This window comes from Pleurodeles waltl, unplaced genomic scaffold, assembly GCF_031143425.1.
Source record: "Pleurodeles waltl isolate 20211129_DDA unplaced genomic scaffold, aPleWal1.hap1.20221129 scaffold_84, whole genome shotgun sequence".
NCBI lineage: Eukaryota > Metazoa > Chordata > Amphibia > Caudata > Salamandridae > Pleurodeles > Pleurodeles waltl.
The window spans coordinates 607,405-631,884 of record NW_027150398.1 but is presented as its reverse complement, the minus strand read 5'-3'; positions in this window follow the sequence as shown (position 1 = coordinate 631,884).

Genomic DNA, 24,480 nt, shown 5'->3' with positions numbered 1-24,480 from the left:
TCATGGTATTTAATGACTCGCCTCTGCTCCTCCGCTCCTGGTTCTCATTGTATTTAATGACGCGTCTCTGCTCCTCCGCTCCTCGTTCTCATTATATTTAATGACTCACCTCTGCTTCTCCGCTCCTGGTTCTGATTGTATTTAATGACTCGTCTCTACTTCTCCGCTCCTGGTTCTCATTGTACTTAATGACTCGTCTCTGCTCCTCCGCTCCTGGTTCTCATTGAATTTGATGACTCGCCTCTGCTCCTCTGCTCCTGGTTCTCATTGTATTTGATGACTCATCTCTGCTCCTCCGCTCCTGGTTCTCATTGTATTTAATGACTCGTCTCTGCTCCTCCGCGCCTGGTTCTCATTGTATTTGATGACTCATCTCTGCTCCTCCGCTCCTGTTTCTCATTGTACTTAATGACTCGCCTCTGCTCCTCCGCTCCTGGTTCTCATTGTATTTAATGACTTGTTTCTGCTCCTCCGCTCCTGGTTCTCATTGTATTTAATGACTCGTCTCTGCTCCTCTGCTCCTGGTTCTCATTGTATTTATTGACTCGCCTCTGCTCCTCTGCTCCTGCTTCTCATTGTATTTTTTGACTCGCCTCTGCTCCTGGTTCTCATTGTATTTATTGACTCGCCTCTGCTCCTCCGCTAACACTTCTCATTGTATTTATTGACTCGTCTCTGCTCCTCCGCTCCTGGTTCTCATTGAATTTGATGACTCACCTCTGCTCCTCTGCTCCTGGTTCTCATTGTATTTGATGACTCATCTCTGCTCCTCCGCTCCTGGTTCTCATTGTATTTAATGACTCGTCTCTGCTCCTCCGCTCCTGGTTCTCATTGTATTTGATGACTCGCCTCTGCTCCTCCGCTCCTGGTTCTCATTGTATTTAATGACTTGTTTCTGCTCCTCCGCTCCTGGTTCTCATTGTATTTAATGAATCGTCTCTGCTCCTCTGCTCCTGGTTCTCATTGTATTTATTGACTCGCCTCTGCTCCTCCGCTCCTGGTTCTCATTGTATTTGATGACTCGCCTCTGCTCCTCCGCTCCTGGTTCTCATTGTATTTACTGACTTGTTTCTGCTCCTCCGCTCCTGGTTCTCATTGTATTTAATGAATCGTCTCTGCTCCTCTGCTCCTGGTTCTCATTGTATTTATTGACTCGCCTCTGCTCCTCTGCTCCTGGTTCTCATTGTATTTAATGACTCGCCTCTGCTCCTACGCTCCTGGTTCTCATTGTATTTAATGACTCGTCTCTGCTCCTCCGCTCCTGGTTCTCATTGTATTTAATGACTCGCCTCTGCTCCTCCGCTCCTGGTTCTCATTGTATTTAATGACTTGTTTCTGCTCCTCCGCTCCTGGTTCTCATTGTATTTAATGACGCGTCTCTGCTCCTCCGCTCCTGGTTCTCATTGTATTTAGTGACTCGCCTCTGCTCCTCCGCTACTGGTTCTCATTGTATTTAATGACTCGTCTCTGCTCCTGGTTCTCATGGTATTTAATGACTCGCCTCTGCTCCTCCGCTCCTGGTTCTCATTGTATTTAATGACGCGTCTCTGCTCCTCCGCTCCTCGTTCTCATTGTATTTAATGACTCACCTCTGCTTCTCCGCTCCTGGTTATGATTGTATTTAATGACTCGTCTCTACTCCTCCGCTCCTGGTTCTCATTGTATTTAATGACTCGTCTCTGCTCCTCCGCTCCTGGTTCTCATTGAATTTGATGACTCGCCTCTGCTCCTCTGCTCCTGGTTCTCATTGTATTTGATGACTCATCTCTGCTCCTCCGCTCCTGGTTCTCATTGTATTTAATGACTCGTCTCTGCTCCTCCGCGCCTAGTTCTCATTGTATTTGATGACTCATCTCTGCTCCTCCGCTCCTGGTTCTCATTGTATTTAATGACTCGCCTCTGCTCCTCCGCTCCTGGTTCTCATTGTATTTAATGACTCGTTTCTGCTCCTCCGCTCCTGGTTCTCATTGTATTTAATGACTCGTCTCTGCTCCTCCGCTCCTGGTTCTCATTGTATTTATTGACTCGCCTCTGCTCCTCCGCTCCTGCTTCTCATTGTATTTTATGACTCGCCTCTGCTCCTCCGCTCCTGGTTCTCATTGTATTTATTGACTCACCTCTGCTCCTCCGCTACTGCTTCTCATTGTATTTATTGACTCGTCTCTGCTCCTCCGCTCCTGGTTCTCATTGAATTTGATGACTCGCCTCTGCTCCTCTGCTCCTGGTTCTCATTGTATTTGATGACTCATCTCTGCTCCTCCGCTCCTGGTTCTCATTGTATTTAATGACTCGTCTCTGCTCCTCCGCTCCTGGTTCTCATTGTATTTAATGACTCGCCTCTGCTCCTCCGCTCCTGGTTCTCATTGTATTTAATGACTTGTTTCTGCTCCTCCGCTCCTGGTTCTCATTGTATTTAATGAATCGTCTCTGCTCCTCTGCTCCTGGTTCTCATTGTATTTATTGACTCGCCTCTGCTCCTCCGCTCCTGGTTCTCATTGTATTTATTGACTCGCCTCTGCTCCTCCGCTCCTGCTTCTCATTGTATTTTATGACTCGCCTCTGCTCTTTCGCTCCTGGTTCTCATTGTATTTAATGACTCATCTCTGCTCCTCTGCTCCTGGTTCTCATTGTATTTATTGACTCGCCTCTGCTCCTCCGCTCCAGGTTCTCATTGTATTTAATGACTTGCCTCTCCTCCTCCGCTCCTGTTTCTCATTGTATTTTATGACTCACCTCTGCTCCTCCGCTCCTAGTTCTCATTGTATTTAATGACTCGCCTCTGCTCCTCCGCTCCTGGTTCTCATTGTATTTAATGACTCGTCTCTGCTCCTCTGCTCCTGGTTCTCATTGTATTTAATGACTCGCCTGTGCTCCTCCGCTCCTGGTTCTCATTGTATTTATTGACTCCCCTCTGCTCCTCCGCTCCTGGTTCTCATTGTATTTAATGACTTGCCTCTGCTTCTCTGCTCCTGGTTCTCATTGTATTTCATGACTCGTCTCTGCTCCTCTGCTCCTCGTTCTCATTGTATTTAATGACTCACCTCTGCTTCTCCGCTCCTGGTTCTGATTGTATTTAATGACGCATCTCTGCTCCTCCGCTCCTGGTTCTCATTGTATTTAATGACTCGCCTCTGCTCCTCTGCTCCTGGTTCTCATTGTATTTAATGACTCGCCTCTGCTCCTGCTTCTCATTGTATTTAATGACTCGTCTCTGCTCCTCCGCTCCTGGTTCTCATTGTATTTGATGACTCGCCTCTGCTCCTCCGCTCCTGGTTCTCATTGTATTTAATGACTCGCCTCTGCTCCTCCGCTCCTGGTTCTCATTGTATTTAATCACTCGTCTCTGCTCCTCCGCTCGTGGTTCTCATTGTATTTAATGACTCGCCTCTGCTCCTCCGCTCCTGGTTCTCATTGTAATTAATCACTCGTCTCTGCTCCTCCGCTCCTGTTTCTCATTGTATTTAATGACTCGCCTCTGCTCCTCCGCTCCAGGTTCTCATTGTATTTAATGACTCGCCTCTGCTCCTCCGCTCCTGGTTCTCATTGTATTTAATGACTCGCCTCTGCTCCTCTGCTCCTGGTTCTCATTGTATTTAATGACTCGCCGCTAATCCTCCGCTCCAGGTTCTCATTGTATTTATTGACTCGCCTCTGCTCCTCCGCTCCTGGTTCTCATTGTATTTATTGACTCGTCTCTGCTCCTCTGCTCCAGGATCTCATTGTATTTGATGACTCGCCTCTGCTCCTCCGCTCCTGGTTCTCATTGCATTTAATGACTCGCCTCTGCTCCTCCGCTCCTGGTTCTCATTGTATTTAATGACTCGCCTCTGCTCCTCCGCTCCTGGTTCTCATTGTATTTGATGACTCGCCTCTGCTCCTCTGCTCCTGGTTCTCATTGTATTTAATGACTCGCATCTGCTCCTCCGCTCCAGGTTCTCATTGTATTTAATGACTCGCCTCTGCTCCTCTGCTCCTGGTTCTCATTGTATTTAATGACTCGCCTCTGCTCCTCCGCTCCTGGTTCTCATTGTATTTCATGACTCGCCTCTGCTCCTCTGCACCTGGTTCTCATTGTATTTAATGACTCGCCTGTGCTCCTCCGCTCCTGGTTCTCATTGTATTTAATGACTCGCCTCTGCTCCTCTGCTCCTGGTTTTCATTGTATTTAATGACTCGCCTGTGCTCCTCCGCTCCTGGTTCTCATTGTATTTCATGACTCGCCTCTGCTCCTCTGCTCCTGGTTTTCATTGTATTTAATGACTCGCCTCTGCTCCTCCGTCCTGGTTCTCATTGTATTTAATGACTCGCCTCTGCTCCTCCGCTCCTGGTTCTCATTGTATTTATTGACTCGCCTCTGTTCCTCCGCTCCTGGTTCTCATTGTATTTATTGACTCGCCTCTGCTCCTCCGCTCCTGTTTCTCATTGTATTTAAAGACTTGCCTCTGCTCCTCTGCTCCTGGTTCTCATTGTATTTAATGACTCGCCTCTGCTACTCCGCTCCTGGTTCTCATTGTATTTAATGACTCGCCTCTGCTCCTCCGCTCCTGGTTCTCATTGTATTTAATGACTCATCTCTGCTCCTCCTCTCCTGGTTCTCATTGTATTTAATGACTCGCCTCTGCTCCTGGTTTTTATTGTATTTAATGACTCGCCTCTGCTCCTCCGCTCCTGGTTCTCATTGTATTTAATGACTCGCCTCTGCTCCTCTGCTCCTGGTTCTCATTGTATTTAATGACTCGCCTCTGCTCCTCCGCTCCTGGTTCTCATTGTATTTCATGACTCGCCTCTGCTCCTTTGCACCCGGTTCTCATTGTATTTAATGACTCGCCTGTGCTCCTCCGCTCCTGGTTCTCATTGTATTTAATGACTCGCCTCTGCTCCTCTGCTCCTGGTTTTCATTGTATTTAATGACTCGCCTGTGCTCCTCCGCTCCTGGTTCTCATTGTATTTCATGACTCGCCTCTGCTCCTCTGCTCCTGGTTTTCATTGTATTTAATGACTCGCCTCTGCTCCTCCGCTCCTGGTTCTCATTGTATTTAATGACTCGCCTCTGCTCCTCCGCTCCTGGTTCCCATTGTATTTATTGATTCGCCTCTGCTCCTCCGCTCCTGGTTCTTATTGTATTTATTGACTCACCTCTGCTCCTCCGCTCCTGGTTCTCATTGTATTTAATGACTCGTCTCTGCTCCTCTGCTCCTGGTTCTCATTGTATTTAATGACTCGCCTCTGCTCCTCCGCTCCTGGTTCTCATTGTATTTCATGACTCGCCTCTGCTCCTCTGCTCCTGGTCCTCATTGTATTTAATGACTCGCCTCTGCTCCTCCGCTCCTGGTTCTCATTGCATTTAATGACGCGTCTCTGCTCCTCCACTCCTGGTTCTCATTGTATTTAATGACTCGCCTCTGCTCCTGGTTCTCATTGTATTTATTGACTCATCTCTGCTCCTCCGCTCCTGGTTCTCATTGTATTTAATGACGTGTCTCTGCTCCTCTGCTCCTCGTTCTCATTGTATTTAATGACTCACCTCTGCTTCTCCGCTCCTGGTTCTGATTGTACTTAGTGACTCGTCTCTGCTCCTCCGCTCCTGGTTCTCATTTTATTTAATGACTCGCCTGTGCTCCTCCGCTCCTGGTTCTCATTGTATTTATTGACTCGTCTCTGCTCCTCCGCTCCTGGTTCTCATTGTATTTAATGACTCGTCTCTGATCCTCCGCTCCTGGTTCTCATTGTATTTAATGACTCGCCTCTGCTCCTCCGCTCCTGGTTCTCATTGTATTTAATGACTCGCCTCTACTCTGACGCTCCTGGTTCTATGACTCGTCTCTGCTCCTCCGCTCCTGGTTCTCATTGTATTTAATGACTTGCCTCTGCTCCGACGCTCCTGGTTCTCATTGTATTTCATGACTTGCCTCTGCTCCGACGCTCCTGGTTCTATGACTCGTCTCTGCTCCTCCGCTCCTGGTTCTCATTGTATTTAATGACTCACCTCTGCTGCTCCGCTCCTGGTTCTCATTGTATTTAATGACTCGCCTCTGTTCCGACGCTCCTGGTTCTATGACTCGTCTCTACTCCTCCGCTCCTGCTTCTCAGTGTATTTAATGACTCGCCTCTGCTCCTCTAATCCTGGTTCTCATTGCATTTAAAGACTTGCCTCTGCTCCGCCGCTCCTGGTTCTCATTGTATTTAATGACTCGCCTCTGCTCCTCCGCTCCTGGTTCTCATTGTATTTAATGACTCGTCTCTGCTCCTCCGCTCCTGGTTCTCATTGTATTTAATGACTTCTCTCTGCTCCTCCGCTCCTGGTTCTCATTGTATTTAATGACTCGCTTCTGCTCCTCCGCTCCTGGTTCTCATTGTATTTAATGACTCGCCTGTGCTCCTCCACTCCTGGTTCTCATTGTATTTAATGACTCGCCTGTGCTCCTCCACTCCTGGTTGTCATTGTATTTAATGACTTGTCTCTGCTCCTCCGCTCCTGGTTCTCATTGTATTTAATGACTCGCCTCTGCTCCTCTGCTCCTGGTTCTCATTGTATTTAATGACTCGTCTCTGCTCCTCCACTCCTGGTTCTCATTGTATTTAATGACTCGTCTCTGATCCTCCGCTACTGGTTCTCATTGTATTTAATGACTCGCCTCTGCTCCTCTGCTCCTGGTTCTCATTGTATTTAATGACTCGCCTGTGCTCCTCCACTCCTGGTTCTCATTGTATTTAATGACTCGCCTGTGCTCCTCCACTCCTGGTTCTCATTGTATTTAGTGACTTGTCTCTGATCCTCCGCTCCTGGTTCTCATTGTATTTAATGACTCGCCTCTGGTCCTCTGCTCCTGGTTCTCATTGTATTTAATGAATCGCCTCTGCTCCTCCGCTCCTGATTCTCATTCTATTAAATGACTTGTCTCTGCTCCTCCGCTCCTGGTTCTCATTGAATTTGATGACTCGTCTCTGCTCCTCCGCTCCTGGTTCTCATTGTATTTGATGACTCATCTCTGCTCCTCCGCTCCTGATTCTCATTGTATTTAATGACTTGTCTCTGCTCGTCCGCTCCTGGTTCTCATTGTATTTAATGACTCGCCTCTGCGCCTCCGCTCCTGGTTCTCATTGTATTTAATGACTCCTTTCTGCTCCTCCGCTCCTGGTTCTCATTGTATTTAATGACTCGTCTCTGCTCCTCCGCTCCTGGTTCTCATTGTATTTAATGACTCGCCTCCGCTCCTGGTTCTCATTGTATTTAATCACTCGTCCATGCTCGTCCGCTCCTGGTTCTCATTGTATTTAATGACTCGACTCTGCTCGCCCGCTCCTGGTTCATTGTATTTAATGACTCGCCTCTGCTCCTCTGCTCCAGGTTCTCATTGTATTTAATGACTCACCTCAGCTTCTCCGCTCCTGGTTCTCATTGTATTTAATGACGCGTCTCTGCTCCTCCGCTCCTGGTTCTCATTGTATTTGATGACTCGTCTCTGCTCCTGCGCTCCTGGTTCTCATTGTATTTAATGACTCGCTCCTGGTCTCATTGTATTAAATGACACGTCTCTGCTCCTCCGCTTCTGGTTCTCATTGTATTTAATGACTCGTCTCTACTCCTCCGCTCCTGGTTCTCATTGTATTTAATGACTCGCCTCTGCTCCTCCGCTCCTGGTTCTCATTGTATTTAAAGACTTGCCTCTGCTCCTCCGCTCCTGGTTCTCATTGTATTTAATGACTCGCCTCTGCTCCTCCGCTCCTGGTTCTCATTGTATTTAATGACTCGCCTCTGCTCCTCTGCTCCTGGTTCTCATTGTATTTAATGACTCACCTCTGCTCCTCTGCTCCTGGTTCTCATGGTATTTAATGACTCGTCTCTGCTCCTCCGCTCCTGGTTCTCATTGTATTTAATGACTCGCCTCTGCTCCTCCGCTCCTGGTTCTCATTGTATTTAATGACTTGTTTCTGCTCCTCCGCTCCTGGTTCTCATTGTATTTAATGACGCGTCTCTGCTCCTCCGCTCCTGGTTCTCATTGTATTTAGTGACTCGCCTCTGCTCCTCTGCTCCTGGTTCTCATTGTATTTAATGACTCGTCTCTGCTCCTCCACTCCTGGTTCTCATTGTATTTAATGACTCGTCTCTGATCCTCCGCTACTGGTTCTCATTGTATTTAATGACTCGCCTCTGCTCCTCTGCTCCTGGTTCTCATTGTATTTAATGACTCGCCTGTGCTCCTCCACTCCTGGTTCTCATTGTATTTAATGACTCGCCTGTGCTCCTCCACTCCTGGTTCTCATTGTATTTAGTGACTTGTCTCTGATCCTCCGCTCCTGGTTCTCATTGTATTTAATGACTCGCCTCTGGTCCTCTGCTCCTGGTTCTCATTGTATTTAATGAATCGCCTCTGCTCCTCCGCTCCTGATTCTCATTGTATTAAATGACTTGTCTCTGCTCCTCCGCTCCTGGTTCTCATTGAATTTGATGACTCGTCTCTGCTCCTCCGCTCCTGGTTCTCATTGTATTTGATGACTCATCTCTGCTCCTCCGCTCCTGATTCTCATTGTATTTAATGACTTGTCTCTGCTCGTCCGCTCCTGGTTCTCATTGTATTTAATGACTCGCCTCTGCGCCTCCGCTCCTGGTTCTCATTGTATTTAATGACTCCTTTCTGCTGCTCCGCTCCTGGTTCTCATTGTATTTAATGACTCGTCTCTGCTCCTCCGCTCCTGGTTCTCATTGTATTTAATGACTCGCCTCCGCTCCTGGTTCTCATTGTATTTAATGACTCGTCTCTGCTCCTCCGCTCCTGGTTCTCATTGTATTTAATGACTCGCCTCTGCTCCTCCGCTCCTGGTTCTCATTGTATTTAATCACTCGTCCATGCTCGTCCGCTCCTGGTTCTCATTGTATTTAATGACTCGACTCTGCTCGCCCGCTCCTGGTTCATTGTATTTAATGACTCGCCTCTGCTCCTCTGCTCCAGGTTCTCATTGTATTTAATGACTCACATCAGCTTCTCCGCTCCTGGTTCTCATTGTATTTAATGACGCGTCTCTGCTCCTCCGCTCCTGGTTCTCATTGTATTTGATGACTCGCCTCTGCTCCTCCGCTCCTGGTTCTCATTGTATTTAATGACTTGTTTCTGCTCCTCCGCTCCTGGTTCTCATTGTATTTAATGACCCGTCTCTGCTTCTCCGCTCCTGGTTCTCATTGTATTTAGTGACTCGCCTCTGCTCCTCCGCTCCTGGTTCTCATTGTATTTAATGACTCGTCTCTGCTCCTGGTTCTCATGGTATTTAATGACTCGCCTCTGCTCCTCCGCTCCTGGTTCTCATTGTATTTAATGACGCGTCTCTGCTCCTCCGCTCCTCGTTCTCATTGTATTTAATGACTCACCTCTGCTTCTCCGCTCCTGGTTCTGATTGTATTTAATGACTCGTCTCTACTTCTCCGCTCCTGGTTCTCATTGTACTTAATGACTCGTCTCTGCTCCTCCGCTCCTGGTTCTCATTGAATTTGATGACTCGCCTCTGCTCCTCTGCTCCTGGTTCTCATTGTATTTGATGACTCATCTCTGCTCCTCCGCTCCTGGTTCTCATTGTATTTAATGACTCGTCTCTGCTCCTCCGCGCCTGGTTCTCATTGTATTTGATGACTCATCTCTGCTCCTCCGCTCCTGTTTCTCATTGTACTTAATGACTCGCCTCTGCTCCTCCGCTCCTGGTTCTCATTGTATTTAATGACTTGTTTCTGCTCCTCCGCTCCTGGTTCTCATTGTATTTAATGACTCGTCTCTGCTCCTCTGCTCCTGGTTCTCATTGTATTTATTGACTCGCCTCTGCTCCTCCGCTCCTGCTTCTCATTGTATTTTTTGACTCGCCTCTGCTCCTGGTTCTCATTGTATTTATTGACTCGCCTCTGCTCCTCCGCTAACACTTCTCATTGTATTTATTGACTCGTCTCTGCTCCTCCGCTCCTGGTTCTCATTGAATTTGATGACTCACCTCTGCTCCCCTGCTCCTGGTTCTCATTGTATTTGATGACTCATCTCTGCTCCTCCGCTCCTGGTTCTCATTGTATTTAATGACTCGTCTCTGCTCCTCCGCTCCTGGTTCTCATTGTATTTGATGACTCGCCTCTGCTCCTCCGCTCCTGGTTCTCATTGTATTTAATGACTTGTTTCTGCTCCTCCGCTCCTGGTTCTCATTGTATTTAATGAATCGTCTCTGCTCCTCTGCTCCTGGTTCTCATTGTATTTATTGACTCGCCTCTGCTCCTCCGCTCCTGGTTCTCATTGTATTTATTGACTCGCCTCTGCTCCTCCGCTCCTGTTTCTCATTGTATTTAAAGACTCGCCTCTGCTCCTCTGCTCCTGGTTCTCATTGTATTTAATGACTCGCCTCTGCTCCTACGCTCCTGGTTCTCATTGTATTTAATGACTCGTCTCTGCTCCTCCGCTCCTGGTTCTCATTGTATTTAATGACTCGCCTCTGCTCCTCCGCTCCTGGTTCTCATTGTATTTAATGACTTGTTTCTGCTCCTCCGCTCCTGGTTCTCATTGTATTTAATGACGCGTCTCTGCTCCTCCGCTCCTGGTTCTCATTGTATTTAGTGACTCGCCTCTGCTCCTCTGCTCCTGGTTCTCATTGTATTTAATGACTCGTCTCTGCTCCTGGTTCTCATGGTATTTAATGACTCGCCTCTGCTCCTCCGCTCCTGGTTCTCATTGTATTTAATGACGCGTCTCTGCTCCTCCGCTCCTCGTTCTCATTGTATTTAATGACTCACCTCTGCTTCTCCGCTCCTGGTTCTGATTGTATTTAATGACTCGTCTCTACTCCTCCGCTCCTGGTTCCCATTGTATTTAATGACTCGTCTCTGCTCCTCCGCTCCTGGTTCTCATTGAATTTGATGACTCGCCTCTGCTCCTCTGCTCCTGGTTCTCATTGTATTTGATGACTCATCTCTGCTCCTCCGCTCCTGGTTCTCATTGTATTTAATGACTCGTCTCTGCTCCTCCGCGCCTAGTTCTCATTGTATTTGATGACTCATCTCTGCTCCTCCGCTCCTGGTTCTCATTGTATTTAATGACTCGCCTCTGCTCCTCCGCTCCTGGTTCTCATTGTATTTAATGACTCGTTTCTGCTCCTCCGCTCCTGGTTCTCATTGTATTTAATGACTCGTCTCTGCTCCTCTGCTCCTGGTTCTCATTGTATTTATTGACTCGCCTCTGCTCCTCCGCTCCTGCTTCTCATTGTATTTTATGACTCGCCTCTGCTCCTCCGCTCCTGGTTCTCATTGTATTTATTGACTCACCTCTGCTCCTCCGCTACTGCTTCTCATTGTATTTATTGACTCGTCTCTGCTCCTCCGCTCCTGGTTCTCATTGAATTTGATGACTCGCCTCTGCTCCTCCGCTCCTGGTTCTCATTGTATTTAATGACTCGTCTCTGCTCCTCCGCTCCTGGTTCTCATTGTATTTGATGACTCATCTCTGCTCCTCCGCTCCTGGTTCTCATTGTATTTAATGACTCGTCTCTGCTCCTCCGCTCCTGGTTCTCATTGTATTTAATGACTCGCCTCTGCTCCTCCGCTCCTGGTTCTCATTGTATTTAATGACTTGTTTCTGCTCCTCCGCTCCTGGTTCTCATTGTATTTAATGAATCGTCTCTGCTCCTCTGCTCCTGGTTCTCATGGCATTTAATGACTCGCCTCTGCTCCTCCGCTCCTGGTTCTCATTGTATTTAATGACGCGTCTCTGCTCCTCCGCTCCTCGTTCTCATTATATTTAATGACTCACCTCTGCTTCTCCGCTCCTGGTTCTGATTGTATTTAATGACTCGTCTCTACTTCTCCGCTCCTGGTTCTCATTGTACTTAATGACTCGTCTCTGCTCCTCTGCTCCTGGTTCTCATTGAATTTGATGACTCGCCTCTGCTCCTCTGCTCCTGGTTCTCATTGTATTTGATGACTCATCTCTGCTCCTCCGCTCCTGGTTCTCATTGTATTTAATGACTCGTCTCTGCTCCTCCGCGCCTGGTTCTCATTGTATTTGATGACTCATCTCTGCTCCTCCGCTCCTGTTTCTCATTGTACTTAATGACTCGCCTCTGCTCCTCCGCTCCTGGTTCTCATTGTATTTAATGACTTGTTTCTGCTCCTCCTCTCCTGGTTCTCATTGTATTTAATGACTCGTCTCTGCTCCTCTGCTCCTGGTTCTCATTGTATTTATTGACTCGCCTCTGCTCCTCTGCTCCTGCTTCTCATTGTATTTTTTGACTCGCCTCTGCTCCTGGTTCTCATTGTATTTATTGACTCGCCTCTGCTCCTCCGCTAACACTTCTCATTGTATTTATTGACTCGTCTCTGCTCCTCCGCTCCTGGTTCTCATTGAATTTGATGACTCACCTCTGCTCCTCTGCTCCTGGTTCTCATTGTATTTGATGACTCATCTCTGCTCCTCCGCTCCTGGTTCTCATTGTATTTAATGACTCGTCTCTGCTCCTCCGCTCCTGGTTCTCATTGTATTTGATGACTCGCCTCTGCTCCTCCGCTCCTGGTTCTCATTGTATTTAATGACTTGTTTCTGCTCCTCCGCTCCTGGTTCTCATTGTATTTAATGAATCGTCTCTGCTCCTCTGCTCCTGGTTCTCATTGTATTTATTGACTCGCCTCTGCTCCTCCGCTCCTGGTTCTCATTGTATTTATTGACTCGCCTCTGCTCCTCCGCTCCTGTTTCTCATTGTATTTAAAGACTCGCCTCTGCTCCTCTGCTCCTGGTTCTCATTGTATTTAATGACTCGCCTCTGCTCCTACGCTCCTGGTTCTCATTGTATTTAATGACTCGTCTCTGCTCCTCCGCTCCTGGTTCTCATTGTATTTAATGACTCGCCTCTGCTCCTCCGCTCCTGGTTCTCATTGTATTTAATGACTTGTTTCTGCTCCTCCGCTCCTGGTTCTCATTGTATTTAATGACGCGTCTCTGCTCCTCCGCTCCTGGTTCTCATTGTATTTAGTGACTCGCCTCTGCTCCTCCGCTACTGGTTCTCATTGTATTTAATGACTCGTCTCTGCTCCTGGTTCTCATGGTATTTAATGACTCGCCTCTGCTCCTCCGCTCCTGGTTCTCATTGTATTTAATGACGCGTCTCTGCTCCTCCGCTCCTCGTTCTCATTGTATTTAATGACTCACCTCTGCTTCTCCGCTCCTGGTTCTGATTGTATTTAATGACTCGTCTCTACTCCTCCGCTCCTGGTTCTCATTGTATTTAATGACTCGTCTCTGCTCCTCCGCTCCTGGTTCTCATTGAATTTGATGACTCGCCTCTGCTCCTCTGCTCCTGGTTCTCATTGTATTTGATGACTCATCTCTGCTCCTCCGCTCCTGGTTCTCATTGTATTTAATGACTCGTCTCTGCTCCTCCGCGCCTAGTTCTCATTGTATTTGATGACTCATCTCTGCTCCTCCGCTCCTGGTTCTCATTGTATTTAATGACTCGCCTCTGCTCCTCCGCTCCTGGTTCTCATTGTATTTAATGACTCGTTTCTGCTCCTCCGCTCCTGGTTCTCATTGTATTTAATGACTCGTCTCTGCTCCTCCGCTCCTGGTTCTCATTGTATTTATTGACTCACCTCTGCTCCTCCGCTCCTGCTTCTCATTGTATTTTATGACTCGCCTCTGCTCCTCCGCTCCTGGTTCTCATTGTATTTATTGACTCACCTCTGCTCCTCCGCTACTGCTTCTCATTGTATTTATTGACTCGTCTCTGCTCCTCCGCTCCTGGCTCTCATTGAATTTGATGACTCGCCTCTGCTCCTCTGCTCCTGGTTCTCATTGTATTTGATGACTCATCTCTGCTCCTCCGCTCCTGGTTCTCATTGTATTTAATGACTCGTCTCTGCTCCTCCGCTCCTGGTTCTCATTGTATTTAATGACTCGCCTCTGCTCCTCCACTCCTGGTTCTCATTGTATTTAATGACTTGTTTCTGCTCCTCCGCTCCTGGTTCTCATTGTATTTAATGAATCGTCTCTGCTCCTCTGCTCCTGGTTCTCATTGTATTTATTGACTCGCCTCTGCTCCTCCGCTCCTGGTTCTCATTGTATTTATTGACTCGCCTCTGCTCCTCCGCTCCTGCTTCTCATTGTATTTTATGACTCGCCTCTGCTCTTTCGCTCCTGGTTCTCATTGTATTTAATGACTCATCTCTGCTCCTCTGCTCCTGGTTCTCATTGTATTTATTGACTCGCCTCTGCTCCTCCGCTCCAGGTTCTCATTGTATTTAATGACTTGCCTCTCCTCCTCCGCTCCTGTTTCTCATTGTATTTTATGACTCACCTCTGCTCCTCCGCTCCTGGTTCTCATTGTATTTAATGACTCGCCTCTGCTCCTCCGCTCCTGGTTCTCATTGTATTTAATGACTCGTCTCTGCTCCTCTGCTCCTGGTTCTCATTGTATTTAATGACTCGCCTGTGCTCCTCCGCTCCTGGTTCTCATTGTATTTATTGACTCCCCTCTGCTCCTCCGCTCCTGGTTCTCATTGTATTTAATGACTTGCCTCTGCTTCTCTGCTCCTGGTTCTCATTGTATTTCATGACTCGTCTCTGCTCCTCTGCTCCTCGTTCTCATTGTATTTAATGACTCACCTCTGCTTCTCCGCTCCTGGTTCTGATTGTATTTAATGACGCATCTCTGCTCCTCCGCTCCTGGTTCTCATTGTATTTAATGACTCGCCTCTGCTCCTCTGCTCCTGGTTCTCATTGTATTTAATGACTCGCCTCTGCTCCTGCTTCTCATTGTATTTAATGACTCGTCTCTGCTCCTCCGCTCCTGGTTCTCATTGTATTTGATGACTCGCCTCTGCTGCTCTGCTCCTGGTTCTCATTGTATTTAATGACTCGCCTCTGCTCCTCCGCTCCTGGTTCTCATTGTATTTAATCACTCGTCTCTGCTCCTCCGCTCGTGGTTCTCATTGTATTTAATGACTCGCCTCTGCTCCTCCGCTCCTGGTTCTCATTGTATTTAATCACTCGTCTCTGCTCCTCCGCTCCTGTTTCTCATTGTATTTAATGACTCGCCTCTGCTCCTCCGCTCCAGGTTCTCATTGTATTTAATGACTCGCCTCTGCTCCTCCGCTCCTGGTTCTCATTGTATTTAATGACTCGCCTATGCTCCTCCGCTCCTGGTTCTCATTGTATTTAATGACTCGCCTCTGCTCCTCTGCTCCTGGTTCTCATTGTATTTAATGACTCGCCGCTGCTCCTCCGCTCCAGGTTCTCATTGTATTTATTGACTCGCCTCTGCTCCTCCGCTCCTGGTTCTCATTGTATTTATTGACTCGTCTCTGCTCCTCTGCTCCAGGATCTCATTGTATTTGATGACTCGCCTCTGCTCCTCCGCTCCTGGTTCTCATTGCATTTAATGACTCGCCTCTGCTCCTCCGCTCCTGGTTCTCATTGTATTTAATGACTCGCCTCTGCTCCTCCGCTCCTGGTTCTCATTGTATTTGATGACTCGCCTCTGCTCCTCTGCTCCTGGTTCTCATTGTATTTAATGACTCGCCTCTGCTCCTCCGCTCCAGGTTCTCATTGTATTTAATGACTCGCCTCTGCTCCTCTGCTCCTGGTTCTCATTGTATTTAATGACTCGCCTCTGCTCCTCCGCTCCTGGTTCTCATTGTATTTCATGACTCGCCTCTGCTCCTCTGCACCTGGTTCTCATTGTATTTAATGACTCGCCTGTGCTCCTCCGCTCCTGGTTCTCATTGTATTTAATGACTCGCCTCTGCTCCTCTGCTCCTGGTTTTCATTGTATTTAATGACTCGCCTGTGCTCCTCCGCTCCTGGTTCTCATTGTATTTCATGACTCGCCTCTGCTCCTCTGCTCCTGGTTTTCATTGTATTTAATGACTCGCCTCTGCTCCTCCGTCCTGGTTCTCATTGTATTTAATGACTCGCCTCTGCTCCTCCGCTCCTGGTTTTCATTGTATTTATTGACTCGCCTCTGTTCCTCCGCTCCTGGTTCTCATTGTATTTATTGACTCGCCTCTGCTCCTCCGCTCCTGTGTCTCATTGTATTTAAAGACTTGCCTCTGCTTCTCTGCTCCTGGTTCTCATTGTATTTAATGACTCGCCTCTGCTACTCCGCTCCTGGTTCTCATTGTATTTAATGACTCGCCTCTGCTCCTCCGCTCCTGGTTCTCATTGTATTTAATGACTCATCTCTGCTCCTCCTCTCCTGGTTCTCATTGTATTTAATGACTCGCCTCTGCTCCTGGTTTTTATTGTATTTAATGACTCGCCTCTGCTCCTCCGCTCCTGGTTCTCATTGTATTTAATGACTCGCCTCTGCTCCTCTGCTCCTGGTTCTCATTGTATTTAATGACTCGCCTCTGCTCCTCCGCTCCTGGTTCTCATTGTATTTAATGACTCGTCTCTGCTCCTCTGCTCCTGGTTCTCATTGTATTTAATGACTCGCCTGTGCTCCTCCGCTCCTGGTTCTCATTGTATTTATTGACTCCCCTCTGCTCCTCCGCTCCTGGTTCTCATTGTATTTAATGACTTGCCTCTGCTTCTCTGCTCCTGGTTCTCATTGTATTTCATGACTCGTCTCTGCTCCTCTGCTCCTCGTTCTCATTGTATTTAATGACTCACCTCTGCTTCTCCGCTCCTGGTTCTGATTGTATTTAATGACGCATCTCTGCTCCTCCGCTCCTGGTTCTCATTGTATTTAATGACTCGCCTCTGCTCCTCTGCTCCTGGTTCTCATTGTATTTAATGACTCGCCTCTGCTCCTGCTTCTCATTGTATTTAATGACTCGTCTCTGCTCCTCCGCTCCTGGTTCTCATTGTATTTGATGACTCGCCTCTGCTGCTCCGCTCCTGGTTCTCATTGTATTTAATGACTCGCCTCTGCTCCTCCGCTCCTGGTTCTCATTGTATTTAATCACTCGTCTCTGCTCCTCCGCTCGTGGTTCTCATTGTATTTAATGACTCGCCTCTGCTCCTCCGCTCCTGGTTCTCATTGTATTTAATCACTCGTCTCTGCTCCTCCGCTCCTGTTTCTCATTGTATTTAATGACTCGCCTCTGCTCCTCCGCTCCAGGTTCTCATTGTATTTAATGACTCGCCTCTGCTCCTCCGCTCCTGGTTCTCATTGTATTTAATGACTCGCCTATGCTCCTCCGCTCCTGGTTCTCATTGTATTTAATGACTCGCCTCTGCTCCTCTGCTCCTTGTTCTTTGTATTTAATGACTCGCCGCTGCTCCTCCGCTCCAGGTTCTCATTGTATTTATTGACTCGCCTCTGCTCCTCCGCTCCTGGTTCTCATTGTATTTATTGACTCGTCTCTGCTCCTCTGCTCCAGGATCTCATTGTATTTGATGACTCGCCTCTGCTCCTCCGCTCCTGGTTCTCATTGCATTTAATGACTCGCCTCTGCTCCTCCGCTCCTGGTTCTCATTGTATTTAATGACTCGCCTCTGCTCCTCCGCTCCTGGTTCTCATTGTATTTGATGACTCGCCTCTGCTCCTCTGCTCCTGGTTCTCATTGTATTTAATGACTCGCCTCTGCTCCTCCGCTCCAGGTTCTCATTGTATTTAATGACTCGCCTCTGCTCCTCTGCTCCTGGTTCTCATTGTATTTAATGACTCGCCTCTGCTCCTCCGCTCCTGGTTCTCATTGTATTTCATGACTCGCCTCTGCTCCTCTGCACCTGGTTCTCATTGTATTTAATGACTCGCCTGTGCTCCTCCGCTCCTGGTTCTCATTGTATTTAATGACTCGCCTCTGCTCCTCTGCTCCTGGTTTTCATTGTATTTAATGACTCGCCTGTGCTCCTCCGCTCCTGGTTCTCATTGTATTTCATGACTCGCCTCTGCTCCTCTGCTCCTGGTTTTCATTGTATTTAATGACTCGCCTCTGCTCCTCCGTCCTGGTTCTCATTGTATTTAATGACTCGCCTCTGCTCCTCCGCTCCTGGTTTTCATTGTATTTATTGACTCGCCTCTGTTCCTCCGCTCCTGGTTCTCATTGTATTTATTGACTCGCCTCTGCTCCTCCGCTCCTGTGTCTCATTGTATTTAAAGACTTGCCTCTGCTTCTCTGCTCCTGGTTCTCATTGTATTTAATGACTCGCCTCTGCTACTCCGCTCCTGGTTCTCATTGTATTTAATGACTCGCCTCTGCTCCTCCGCTCCTGGTTCTCATTGTATTTAATGACTCATCTCTGCTCCTCCTCTCCTGGTTCTCATTGTATTTAATGACTCGCCTCTGCTCCTGGTTTTTATTGTATTTAATGACTCGCCTCTGCTCCTCCGCTCCTGGTTCTCATTGTATTTAATGACTCGCCTCTGCTCCTCTGCTCCTGGTTCTCATTGTATTTAATGACTCGCCTCTGCTCCTCCGCTCCTGGTTCTCATTGTATTTCATGACTCGCCTCTGCTCCTTTGCACCCGGTTCTCATTGTATTTAATGACTCGCCTGTGCTCCTCCGCTCCTGGTTCTCATTGTATTTAATGACTCGCCTCTGCTCCTCTGCTCCTGGTTTTCATTGTATTTAATGACTCGCCTGTGCTCCTCCGCTCCTCGTTCTCATTGTATTTCATGACTCGCCTCTGCTCCTCTGCTCCTGGTTTTCATTGTATTTAATGACTCGCCTCTGCTCCTCCGCTCCTGGTTCTCATTGTATTTAATGACTCGCCTCTGCTCCTCCGCTCCTGGTTCCCATTGTATTTATTGACTCGCCTCTGCTCCTCCGCTCCTGGTTCTTATTGTATTTATTGACTCGCCTCTGCTCCTCCGCTCCTGGTTCTCATTGTATTTAATGACTCGTCTCTGCTCCTCTGCTCCTGGTTCTCATTGTATTTAATGACTCGCCTCTGCTCCTCCGCTCCTGGTTCTCATTGTATTTCATGACTCGCCTCTGCTCCTCTGCTCCTGGTCCTCATTGTATTTAATGACTCGCCTCTGCTCCTCCGCTCCTGGTTCTCATTGCATTTAATGACGCGTCTCTGCTCCTCCACTCCTGGTTCTCATTGTATTTAATGACTCGCCTCTGCTCCTCCGCTCCTGGTTCTCATTGTATTTATTGACTCATCTCTGCTCCTCCGCTCCTGGTTCTCATTGTATTTAATGACGTGTCTCTGCTCCTCTGCTCCTCGTTCTCATTGTATTTAATGACTCACCTCTGCTTCTCCGCTCCTGGTTCTGATTGTACTTAGTGACTCGTCTCTGCTCCTCCGCTCCTGGTTCTCATTTTATTTAATGACTCGCCTGTGCTCCTCCGCTCCTGGTTCTCATTGTATTTATTGACTCGTCTCTGCTCCTCCGCTCCTGGTTCTCATTGTATTTAATGACTCGTCTCTGCTCCTCTGCTCCTGGTTCTCATTGTATTTAATGACTCGCCTCTGCTCCTCCGCTCCTGGTTCTCATTGTATTTAATGACTCGCCTCTACTCTGACGCTCCTGGTTCTATGACTCGTCTCTGCTCCTCCGCTCCTGGTTCTCATTATATTTGATGACTCGCCTCTGCTCCTCCGCTCCTGGTTCTCATTGTATTTAATTACTCGCCTCTGCTCCTCCGCTCCTGGTTCTCATTGTATTTAATCACTCGTCTCTGATCCTCCGCTCGTGGTTCTCATTGTATTTAATGACTCGCCTCTGCTCCTCCGCTCCTGGTTCTCATTGTATTTAATCACTCGTCTCTGCTCCTCTGCTCCTGTTTCTCATTGTATTTAATGACTCGCCTCTGCTCCTCCGCTCCAGGTTCTCATTGTATTTAATGACTCGCCTCTGCTCCTCCGCTCCTGGTTCTCATTGTATTTAATGACTCGCCTATGCTCCTCTGCTCCTGGTTCTCATTGTATTTAATGACTCGCCTCTGCTCCTCTGCTCCTGGTTCTCATTGTATTTAATGACTCGCCGCTGCTCCTCCGCTCCAGGTTCTCATTGTATTTATTGACTCGCCTCTGCTCCTCCGCTCCTGGTTCTCATTGTATTTATTGACTCGTCTCTGCTCCTCTGCTCCAGGATCTCATTGTATTTGATGACTCGCCTCTGCTCCTCCGCTCCTGGTTCTCATTGCATTTAATGACTCGCCTCTGCTCCTCCGCTCCTGGTTCTCATTGTATTTAATGACTCGCCTCTGCTCCTCCGCTCCTGGTTCTCATTGTATTTGATGACTCGCCTCTGCTCCTCTGCTCCTGGTTCTCATTGTATTTAATGACTCGCCTCTGCTCCTCTGCTCCAGGTTCTCATTGTATTTAATGACTCGCCTCTGCTCCTCTGCTCCTGGTTCTCATTGTATTTAATGACTCGCCTCTGCTCCTCCGCTCCTGGTTCTCATTGTATTTCATGACTCGCCTCTGCTCCTCTGCACCTGGTTCTCATTGTATTTAATGACTCGCCTGTGCTCCTCCGCTCCTGGTTCTCATTGTATTTAATGACTCGCCTCTGCTCCTCTGCTCCTGGTTTTCATTGTATTTAATGACTCGCCTGTGCTCCTCCGCTCCTGGTTCTCATTGTATTTCATGACTCGCCTCTGCTCCTCTGCTCCTGGTTTTCATTGTATTTAATGACTCGCCTCTGCTCCTCCGTCCTGGTTCTCATTGTATTTAATGACTCGCCTCTGCTCCTCCGCTCCTGGTTCTCATTGTATTTATTGACTCGCCTCTGTTCCTCCGCTCCTGGTTCTCATTGTATTTATTGACTCGCCTCTGCTCCTCCGCTCCTGTTTCTCATTGTATTTAAAGACTTGCCTCTGCTCCTCTGCTCCTGGTTCTCATTGTATTTAATGACTCGGCTCTGCTACTCCGCTCCTGGTTCTCATTGTATTTAATGACTCGCCTCTGCTCCTCCGCTCCTGGTTCTCATTGTATTTAATGACTCATCTCTGCTCCTCCTCTCCTGGTTCTCATTGTATTTAATGACTCGCCTCAGCTCCTGGTTTTTATTGTATTTAATGACTCGCCTCTGCTCCTCCGCTCCTGGTTCTCATTGTATTTAATGACTCGCCTCTGCTCCTCTGCTCCTGGTTCTCATTGTATTTAATGACTCGCCTCTGCTCCTCCGCTCCTGGCTCACATTGTATTTCATGACTCGCCTCTGCTCCTTTGCACCCGGTTCTCATTGTATTTAATGACTCGCCTGTGCTCCTCCGCTCCTGGTTCTCATTGTATTTAATGACTCGCCTCTGCTCCTCTGCTCCTGGTTTTCATTGTATTTAATGACTCGCCTGTGCTCCTCCGCTCCTGGTTCTCATTGTATTTCATGACTCGCCTCTGCTCCTCTGCTCCTGGTTTTCATTGTATTTAATGACTCGCCTCTGCTCCTCCGCTCCTGGTTCTCATTGTATTTAATGACTCGCCTCTGCTCCTCCGCTCCTGGTTCCCATTGTATTTATTGACTCGCCTCTGCTCCTCCGCTCCTGGTTCTTATTGTATTTATTGACTCGCCTCTGCTCCTCCGCTCCTGGTTCTCATTGTATTTAATGACTCGTCTCTGCTCCTCTGCTCCTGGTTCTCATTGTATTTAATGACTCGCCTCTGCTCCTCCGCTCCTGGTTCTCATTGTATTTCATGACTCGCCTCTGCTCCTCTGCTCCTGGTCCTCATTGTATTTAATGACTCGCCTCTGCTCCTCCGCTCCTGGTTCTCATTGCATTTAATGACGCGTCTCTGCTCCTCCACTCCTGGTTCTCATTGTATTTAATGACTCGCCTCTGCTCCTCCGCTCCTGGTTCTCATTGTATTTATTGACTCATCTCTGCTCCTCCGCTCCTGGTTCTCATTGTATTTAATGACGTGTCTCTGCTCCTCTGCTCCTCGTTCTCATTGTATTTAATGACTCACCTCTGCTTCTCCGCTCCTGGTTCTGATTGTACTTAGTGACTCGTCTCTGCTCCTCCGCTCCTGGTTCTCATTTTATTTAATGACTCGCCTGTGCTCCTCCGCTCCTGGTTCTCATTGTATTTATTGACTCGTCTCTGCTCCTCCGCTCCTGGTTCTCATTGTATTTAATGACTCGTCTCTGCTCCTCCGCTCCTGGTTCTCATTGTATTTAATGACTCGCCTCTGCTCCTCCGCTCCTGGTTCTCATTGTATTTAATGACTCGCCTCTACTCTGACGCTCCTGGTTCTATGACTCGTCTCTGCTCCTCCGCTCCTGGTTCTCATTGTATTTAATGACTTGCCTCTGCTCCGACGCTCCTGGTTCTCATTGTATTTCATGACTCGCCTCTGCTCCGACGCTCCTGGTTCTATGACTCGTCTCTGCTCCTCCGCTCCTGGTTCTCATTGTATTTAATGACTCACCTCTGCTGCTCCGCTCCTGGTTCTCATTGTATTTAATGACTCGCCTCTGCTCCGACGCTCCTGGTTCTATGACTCGTCTCTACTCCTCCGCTCCTGCTTCTCAGTGTATTTAATGACTCGCCTCTGCTCCTCTAATCCTGGTTCTCATTGCATTTAAAGACTTGCCTCTGCTCCGCCGCTCCTGGTTCTCATTGTATTTAATGACTCGTCTCTGCTCCTCTGCTCCTGGTTCTCATTGTATTTAATGACTCGCCTCTGCTCCTCCGCTCCTGGTTCTCATTGTATTTAATGACTCGTCTCTGCTCCTCCGCTCCTGGTTCTCATTGTATTTAATGACTTCTCTCTGCTCCTCCGCTCCTGGTTCTCATTGTATTTAATGACTCGCTTCTGCTCCTCCGCTCCTGGTTCTCATTGTATTTAATGACTCAACTCTGCTCTTCTGCTCCTGGTTCTCATTTTATTTAATGACTCGCCTCTGCTCCTTCGCTCCTGGTTCTCATTGTATTTAATGACTCGCCTCTGCTCCTCCGCTCCTTGTTCTCATTGTATTTAATGACGCGTCTCTGCTCCTCCGCTCCTCCGCTCCTGGTTCTCATAGTATTTAATGACTCGCCTCTGCTCCTCTGCTCCTGGTTCTCATTGTATTTAATGACTCGTCTCTGCTCCTCTACTCCTGGTTCTCATTGTATTTAATGACTCGTCTCTGCTCCTCCGCTCCTGGTTCTCATGGTATTTAATGACTCGCTTCTGCTCCTCTGTTCCTGGTTCTCATTGTATTTAATGACTCGCCTGTGCTCCTCCACTCCTGGTTCTCATTGTATTTAATGACTCGCCTGTGCTCCTCCACTCCTGGTTGTCATTGTATTTAATGACTTGTCTCTGCTCCTCCGCTCCTGGTTCTCATTGTATTTAATGACTCGCCTCTGCTCCTCTGCTCCTGGTTCTCATTGTATTTTATGACTCGTCTCTGCTCCTCCACTCCTGGTTCTCATTGTATTTAATGACTCGTCTCTGATCCTCCGCTACTGGTTCTCATTGTATTTAATGAGTCGCCTCTGCTCCTCTGCTCCTGGTTCTCATTGTATTTAATGACTCGCCTGTGCTCCTCCACTCCTGGTTCTCATTGTATTTAATGACTCGCCTGTGCTCCTCCACTCCTGGTTCTCATTGTATTTAGAGACTTGTCTCTGATCCTCCGCTCCTGGTTCTCATTGTATTTAATGACTCGCCTCTGGTCCTCTGCTCCTGGTTCTCATTGTATTTAATGAATCGCCTCTGCTCCTCCGCTCCTGATTCTCATTCTATTAAATGACTTGTCTCTGCTCCTCCGCTCCTGGTTCTCATTGAATTTGATGACTCGTCTCTGCTCCTCCGCTCCTGGTTCTCATTGTATTTGATGACTCATCTCTGCTCCTCCGCTCCTGATTCTCATTGTATTTAATGACTTGTCTCTGCTCGTCCGCTCCTGGTTCTCATTGTATTTAATGACTCGCCTCTGCGCCTCCGCTCCTGGTTCTCATTGTATTTAATGACTCCTTTCTGCTCCTCCGCTCCTGGTTCTCATTGTATTTAATGACTCGTCTCTGCTCCTCCGCTCCTGGTTCTCATTGTATTTAATGACTCGCCTCCGCTCCTGGTTCTCATTGTATTTAATCACTCGTCCATGCTCGTCCGCTCCTGGTTCTCATTGTATTTAATGACTCGACTCTGCTCGCCCGCTCCTGGTTCATTGTATTTAATGACTCGCCTCTGCTCCTCTGCTCCAGGTTCTCATTGTATTTAATGACTCACCTCAGCTTCTCCGCTCCTGGTTCTCATTGTATTTAATGACGCGTCTCTGCTCCTCCGCTCCTGGTTCTCATTGTATTTGATGACTCGTCTCTGCTCCTGCGCTCCTGGTTCTCATTGTATTTAATGACTCGCTCCTGGTCTTATTGTATTTAATGACACGTCTCTGCTCCTCCGCTTCTGGTTCTCATTGTATTTAATGACTCACCTCTGCTCCTCTGCTCCTGGTTCTCATTGTATTTAATGACTCGTCTCTACTCCTCCGCTCCTGGTTCTCATTGTATTTAATGACTCACCTCTGCTCCTCCGCTCCTGGTTCTCATTGTATTTAAAGACTTGCCTCTGCTCCTCCGCTCCTGGTTCTCATTGTATTTAATGACTCGCCTCTGCTCCTCCGCTCCTGGTTCTCATTGT